We start from the raw sequence: 7,304 nt of genomic DNA on the forward strand, positions 1-7,304 counted from the left end.
AAATACATGCATAATTACATATAGTACATGTAAGAATTTGGTAATAAATGATATCTATAGGATATATTCCACTCCTATTGTCTAGGGTTACCATTTTGCTTAGTGAAATGTGAGATCTGGTATTAAAGAGACATGAAGGTATCTAGTGGAAGTAAAGACTTGTAATAAGCCTCAGTATCTGACCATATAGACCCTTAGCAGCTGAGAGACCACTACAGACAAGGAGAAAGAAAACAGAAAGTGAAGAGATAATAACCCTTCTTCAAATAATTTTCTATTTTATAAAGAAGATTGGTTAGGTAGAAAAATCGAATTCGTATAGATTGTAGAGGGAAGAGAAATGAGAGGAGAAAGAAAGAAAGAGAGGGGGTGGGAGATGGAAGGGAAGGGGGGGGTGGACAAGACATGAAGACAGGACAACATACAGCATCGTTCTCTAAAGGGAAAACCATACCATAAGGTTGTCAGGTTGGATATATGTCCTGTGGACTGCGATAAGTAGACATTATTTACCGGCTCAACACATTTCAAGCTTAACATAGTTAATAACATTAATCAATCTGTCTATACAAATACCAAGTGGTGGGTTCGAAAATTTTCTGGATTCTGAGCTGAGTGGCATTATCAAAGCTTTGTATAACAGTTTCCCATTTCCTATAGAATCTAGGGGCCCCTGACTCTATATCCGGTACTAGAGCCTGTCGCTCGTAAAATATGTTGTTTAGCAGAGAGGTTCTCATTTCTGTAATAGATGGAGGTTGTCTGTGTAACCAATGGGTGAGGATTAATTTTTTAGCGATAGTGAGGATAACTGTCAGGGCAGGTATAATCTTCTGTTTGTGTGGTCCCAGGTCCCAATCTGAAAAGCAGTAAAATAGACATGCGGTAGGGAGCTTGGTGATTCGAACTGAAAAGATATCATTAACATGGTTTATCAGTTTGTCCCAGAAAGTTCTTATTTTCCTGCAGTCCCAGAAGTTATGATAGTATGTGGCCTCAGCCATCCCACATTTAAAACATCGACCCGTAGAGGCCAGGGTGAAATAGGAATGCTGTTTCGGGGAGATGTAGGCTCTATTTAAGAATTTGAGGTGCGTTTCCTGCAAAGCTGCGGATTTTAAATATTTAAATGTGGGGGACAGTTTGGACATAAGTACCGACATAGCCGGGAAATCAGGTATGTCCCGCTGCCAGCGCGAGTGGAGAGCACTTTGCAAGGGTGTTTTCCCTGAGTCTATGAGAATAGAATATAAATTACGCAGCCTATATCCTATGGTCAGATTAAAACGCAAGAGAGGGGTAAGAGGGTCAATGGCCGTATCAAGGGCCATTCCAGGTGGTAACGACTGTGCAAAATGACGGGATTGGAGGTACATATAAAATTGGGAGTTGGGTAGACCATATCTATCTGATAATGCAGAGAAAGAGTAGAGCTTACCCCCAGGGTCAAAGATATCTCGAATGCACGAGATGCCCTTCTCTTTCCACGTCAAGTAAGCACGGCCGTCCAAACCAGGAGGAAATTGTGGGTTGCCCCAAAAGGTGGTGTAAGGGGAGTTAGAGGAATTCCTGTGCAATCGTTTATTGATAGATTTCCAGGCTTTATAAGTGTCATGAAAGAGTATGTTGGATTTTATATGGGAAGGAATCAGTGAGGTAGGTGCATGAAGGAGAGCAGCTGGGGAGAAAGGATGGAAAAGGTGTTCCTCTATGTTGGGGAGAGTATATACGGAACCACCAGAAAACCAATCCACCATGTATCGATACATAGCTGCATTTGAAAAAGCAGAGATGTCTGGCATCCCAAAACCACCCTCCGGCCTCGGCAGTCGCAAAATATGGCGGGATACCCTAGATTTCTTTTTTGCCCAGATAAATCTTGTAAACAGGGAGTCAAATCGTTGGATATCTGACTTGGAAAGTTGCAAGGGAAGCATTTGGAGGACATAGGATAATTTGGGGAAAATAAAGCTTTTAATAACCACTACCCTACCAGACAATGATAGAGGTAAATCCATCCATCCGTTCAATAATTTCTCCGCCGAGGAGTATATCTGGTGGAAATTAGCAGAGTATAGGGCGTCCAGATTAGGGGGAATCATGATGCCTAAGTATTTAAGTGGAGAGCGGCAAATTGTGAATTGTGTCAGCGTGGGGGATAGAAGGTTTGTGGAGTGACCAGGGCCTAGAGGGAGGAGGCGTGACTTGTCATAGTTCACGCGAAATCCCGAGAAAGAGCTAAAATTATCTATAATGTGCTTTATAGCAGGGATGGAAAATTGGGGGTTAGAGATAAATAAAAGCATGTCATCGGCAAATAGACTGAGTTTCACTTCAGTCGACCCAACACCAATACCAGTATATTCTAGAGACATGCGCAGTGCAGTGGCTAGGGGTTCTATAGCTATAGCAAATAGAAGAGGTGAAAGGGGGCAACCTTGTCTGGTCCCTCTATGGAGGGGGATGGGAGAGGACATATAATTGTTAGAGAGGATTTGAGAGGAAGAGTCATGATAGAGAAGACGTACTGCATGGATGAAGGCCTCCGGGAATCCAAACCTGTGCATGGTGTCAAAAAGGTGATCCCATGTGACTAGGTCAAAAGCCTTCTCAGCATCAAGGGAGAGAAGGGCATAGGGGTTCTGGTCTCCCGAGGTCTCCAACCACTGCATGACAGTCAGTATCTTACGCACATTCACCGTAGAGTGGCGCCCCCAAATAAACCCTGTCTGGTCTTCCTGGATCAGAGAGGGCAAGAGAAGCTTTACCCGGTCTGCCAAGATCTTGGTATATATCTTGTAATCCGTATTCAATAAGGATATAGGTCTATATGAACTGGGAAGCAGGGGGTTTCTCCCTGGTTTATGGAGGATTTTTAGAATCGCAGCGTTGAAGTATAGTGGAGGAGGTGTTCCGGACAACAGCAAGTTGAATAGTTTACAAAGGGGTTTGACCAATTGAGGGGCCAGTATTTTATAGTATTCATTGGTTAGACCGTCAGGTCCAGGGGTTTTGTTTGGTTTCAAACAGTGAATTGCATGGAGCACCTCCTCCTCAGTAATGGGGTTCAGTAGGGGTTGGGATGAGGTAGAAGATAGAGAGGGAAGCGTAAGGGAAGACCAGAAAGAGTGTTGTTGTTGGTAATCAATAGAGGGTTCAGAATATAGTGAGGAATAAAAAGACTGCAGAACCTCAGACACCTGGTCACAATCATGTACCACAGTGCCGTCAGCCCTAGTTAGAGCATGGATAAGTGTTGGGGGATGTTGACCTTTCAGGAGATTTGAAAGCAATCGACTAGATCGATTGCCGAATTTATGAAATCTACATTGAGACATAAATGTTAATTTAGATTCGGTTTGGGTTAAGAGTTTGTCAAAAAGGGATTTCTGTTCATGGTAGAGTTTTCTGGTAATTGGGGTGGGGGACTGCGTGAACGCTTGGTAGGCGTCAGTAAGTTTAGATTGAGCATCAAGGTACAGAGCTTGTGTGTCTTTCTTATGTTTGGAGGTGAAGGAGATGATAGCACCTCTTAGTACTGTCTTAGACGTCTGCCAGAACAGGAGCGGTGATTCCTTCTCTGCAGTTATATTACAATGTGTGAAGTCAGCCCATGATGCCTCCAGCATATTTCTAAATTGAATGGAATTGGTCAGGTGGGATGGGAAGCGCCATTGTCTGACAGGGCCTCTATTGGGGAAGGTGGCGAGAGCCATCCAGCAGACCGCATGATCCGACAAGGACACCGGTTCAATTTCAGAAGTTTGCACCCTGGTAAACATAGAAGCCGAGATGAGCAGATAATCGATTCTCGACAGTGTACCATGAGCAGCCGATAAACAAGTGTATTCACGGTCGACCGGATGACAGGCTCGCCACACGTCCACCAAGTGCAGCTGTGACATTAGATATGGTAAACCATATTTGGGAGTATAACGGCTAGATCTGGATTTGGTGTTCCTATCAAGAGCATTGGATACAGTAGAGTTAAAGTCACCTGCGAGTATCACCTGTTTATGAGAGTGTGGGTGCAGTTTAGCGGCAATGGACAGAAAAAAGGGTTGGGGATCGATATTGGGGGCGTATACATTACACAGTAGAAAGCGTGAGTCATCTAGAGTGGCGTCTACAATGAGGTATCTGCCTTCAGTATCAGATTGGGAGGAGTGAAGGTCTACTTGGACGGAGCGTCTAATCAAAATGAGTACCCCACGGGCCTTGGCAGTAAATGGGGCGGACGCCAGCACTCTCCAGCCCAGGCAATTGAGCTTGTCAATCTCAGGGGGAAGGAGATGAGACTCCTGGAGGAATGCAACATCTACATGTAGTTTAGATAAGTAAAGTAAGATTTTCTTCCTCTTTATGGGGGAGTGGAAGCCACCTACATTATATGTGCAAATTTTTAAACTGGTCATCATTCTGCTGAAGAAAGGTATGGTTCATGGCAATAAATAAAACTGATAATATCATATCTACAAAATACATTGCTATCATGGACACAGAAAACCAACAGGACAAGACACAGAGAGGAGAGAACAATGGGTAGAAAAAGTGGGGGAAAGTAAAGCAAAGGATCCAGAAAAGAATGGATCAAAGGATTAGCATCAAAAGTGCACTTCAGGTACAAAGATAATCTAAATTGACCTATAGTTCGCCAATTGGAGAACCAGATAAGAACTCCAGGCTTGCCCCAGCCCTGGTACTGAGAAATAATAAGCATAGCTTATATATGGCATAAACAAAACATAACTTAGAATAATATGTGGAAAACTTTAGGTGGAAGGCGCCTTAAAAGAAGGATCCCATTCAGAATGGGATTAATGATGAAATGGCACCCGCCATAGCATTTACGCCGGTAAGAGAGGCGTCTCCTCCCACCAATAATTTCAAGAACTTCTAGCGATTAACAGCTATAACATAAACAGATATATCAAAGTAATAGAGTAATCGCCAGTAAAGGAGGAGATAACCACGCTAAGGAATTTTATAGCCGTGGTTAGCAGTCAGGAGTCGAGTCCGTTGAGGGCTGGCGCAGTGAGGAACGGCCGTTCTCCTCTTCCAGTAGATATGCTTCCGCATCAGCCACGGTGGAGAAGTCTGTAAATGAAGATCCTTTGAACAGGCGTAATCGTGCTGGGTATATAAGAGCGAATTTTCTATTTGCTTTTGCTAGGCGGGAACAAAGTGGGGTGAATTCACGTCGTGCCCTGGCCACCTCTGCCGAATAATCTTGGAAGATAAAAATCTTCACATCGTTCCATTGTAAGTTCCGCTTACGGCGAGACGCAGACCAGATGGTGTCTTTGTGGATGTAATTTAGACAACGGAAAATAACAGCTCGGGGTCGGGAATCCTGCGTAGGCCTTGCAGGACCAATGCGATGGGCCCTCTCCACAATCATACCCGTGCAGGAATCTTGGATATCAAGCAGATCTGGCAGCGTGTCTTGTATGAAGGAAAGGAGTGCTGGCCCTTTAAGGGCTTCGGGTAGCCCAACAACCCTCAGATTATTTCGACGTGATCTATTCTCGAGATCGTCGACCTTATTAAGAAGCTGGTAATGGGATTTCTGAAGAAAGGCGCACTGTTCCTTTAAATCGGCAACGTCATGAAATGTCTCCCCAAGGCGCTGTTCATTAGCCTGCACCCGTTTGGAAAGCTGTTTAAACTGTGATTTGATGTCATGCACTGCCTGTGTGACTTTGGCAGCATGAGATTCCATAATAGGATTAATGGAGTCCTGAATTGCCTTTACCATGTCAGAGTATGTAATTGGGCCCTCAGCCTGCTCTGTAGTCTTATTAGACTTCTGTGTAGAGGGGGCAGCATGTACAGGGAGAGCTGTGTTCACAGAGGAGTCAGAGGAGGAATGTAACTCACGATCTGTGTGTATTTGCTGCTGCTGCGGATGTGTCTGCTGTCCGGCGGCCATCTTGGATTCCCCTTTCGTTTTTGCAGGACGTTGTTTGAGGGGCTTAGCCGCTTCTGGGGCGGCCAGGAAGCGCTCCATCAGGTGCCAGAGGTGTTCCCACAGGCAGGTGAGCGGTTCTGGAGCGGGCTGTAACGCTATGTGCAGCGTACGGGCTAGCGCGGGCTGGGGCGGCACACGGAGCTCACACTGCTGCTGCTGCACGCATCGGCGCCGTACCCGGAAGTCTGGAAAGATGATTTTAATATATCACTTGTACATTTTGTATTGCTCTTCTGGTGACAATGTAGTTTGTTTTTGTCAATTACCATTTTATTAATAGGGTAAAGAAAATTAAGTGGATTTTTTAAAGAAAACTATACTGTCAATATACTATTAAAACAAATTTAAATGGTAAAAGTTATTGTACTTTAAGTAAAAATAAAAGAGCCAAAATATCAATCCCAATTTTGGATTACTTTAATTAACAAAAAAAAATGCATATAGCAGAGGATAGTTTCAATCTGCCTACCGCTGGGTTATGGGCCCAGCATGCTTCCATTGCTGTACTCTGCTGCACATGTAAGTGCAAGAGATCCTGAAGCACTCACTCATCATGGGAAAGTACCAATGTGTTTCTTCGTTGGTTGATGGAAGAAACATCTTACAAAAACTCTCCAGATTATTGACTTTTTAAAGTTTTTCTAGGAAACGTTTTAGATGAATGCTTATTAGCCTTTGTCAGTATAGACTTTTGCAAAGTGTCTCTGTGGCGCAATCGGTTAGTGTGTACGGCTATAAACCAAAAGGTTGGTGGTTCAATCCCACCCAGGGACGTAATTGACCTTGTTATCAGATTTTGGTGATCTTTAAGTAGACAAGTCAAAATTTCAAACCCCCTCTTATGGTGTAGGGTACCTGGCCTTCTCTGATGTAATCAGAGTTAGATTTGATTCAGTGATTTTATAAAAACAGCTAGGAAGCACAATTTAGCAGTGGGTTGCAGAGAAAAAGAAATATGCTGGTAAAAAAATCCAATTGAGTGATTAAACAGCTCTTAATTTTCTGGCTTTATTTTTATGCTAACAAATTTGTTCTCTGAAAAGTGTCCACAAAGCCAAGTCTCTGATTAACACCTTTGTAGGGATGGTTTTTCACCTATTACTAAATTAAATTTGCTTCATTGGAAAGGCAGCAAGATGCATCCTCATTTCAATGTCTACTGAAATAATACGGGTTGACACCAGGAAACATTAACGCCACTGCATCCTTGCTGCTTTCTCATGTGGAAGTCTGTTTAATGTGAAAACAAGGTGATATCTAATTAGCACACAGGTAAGGAATTAAGAAAATCTTTATTTAAGGGTGAAGATGTTGCTAACAAAATCGTTGCCCC

General features: G+C 43.5%; 1 non-coding gene across 1 annotated transcript; it reads left to right on the forward strand.

Moving 5' to 3' along the window:
• Positions 1-6,671: 6,671 nt before the first annotated feature.
• Positions 6,672-6,745, forward strand: TRNAY-AUA (transfer RNA tyrosine (anticodon AUA)). The gene has a single exon. It is a non-coding gene; the product is annotated as a tRNA-Tyr (tRNA).
• The last annotated feature ends 559 nt before the right edge of the window (positions 6,746-7,304 follow it).

The sequence above is a fragment of the Pseudophryne corroboree genome, unplaced genomic scaffold (genome assembly GCF_028390025.1).
Source record: "Pseudophryne corroboree isolate aPseCor3 unplaced genomic scaffold, aPseCor3.hap2 scaffold_389, whole genome shotgun sequence".
NCBI lineage: Eukaryota > Metazoa > Chordata > Amphibia > Anura > Myobatrachidae > Pseudophryne > Pseudophryne corroboree.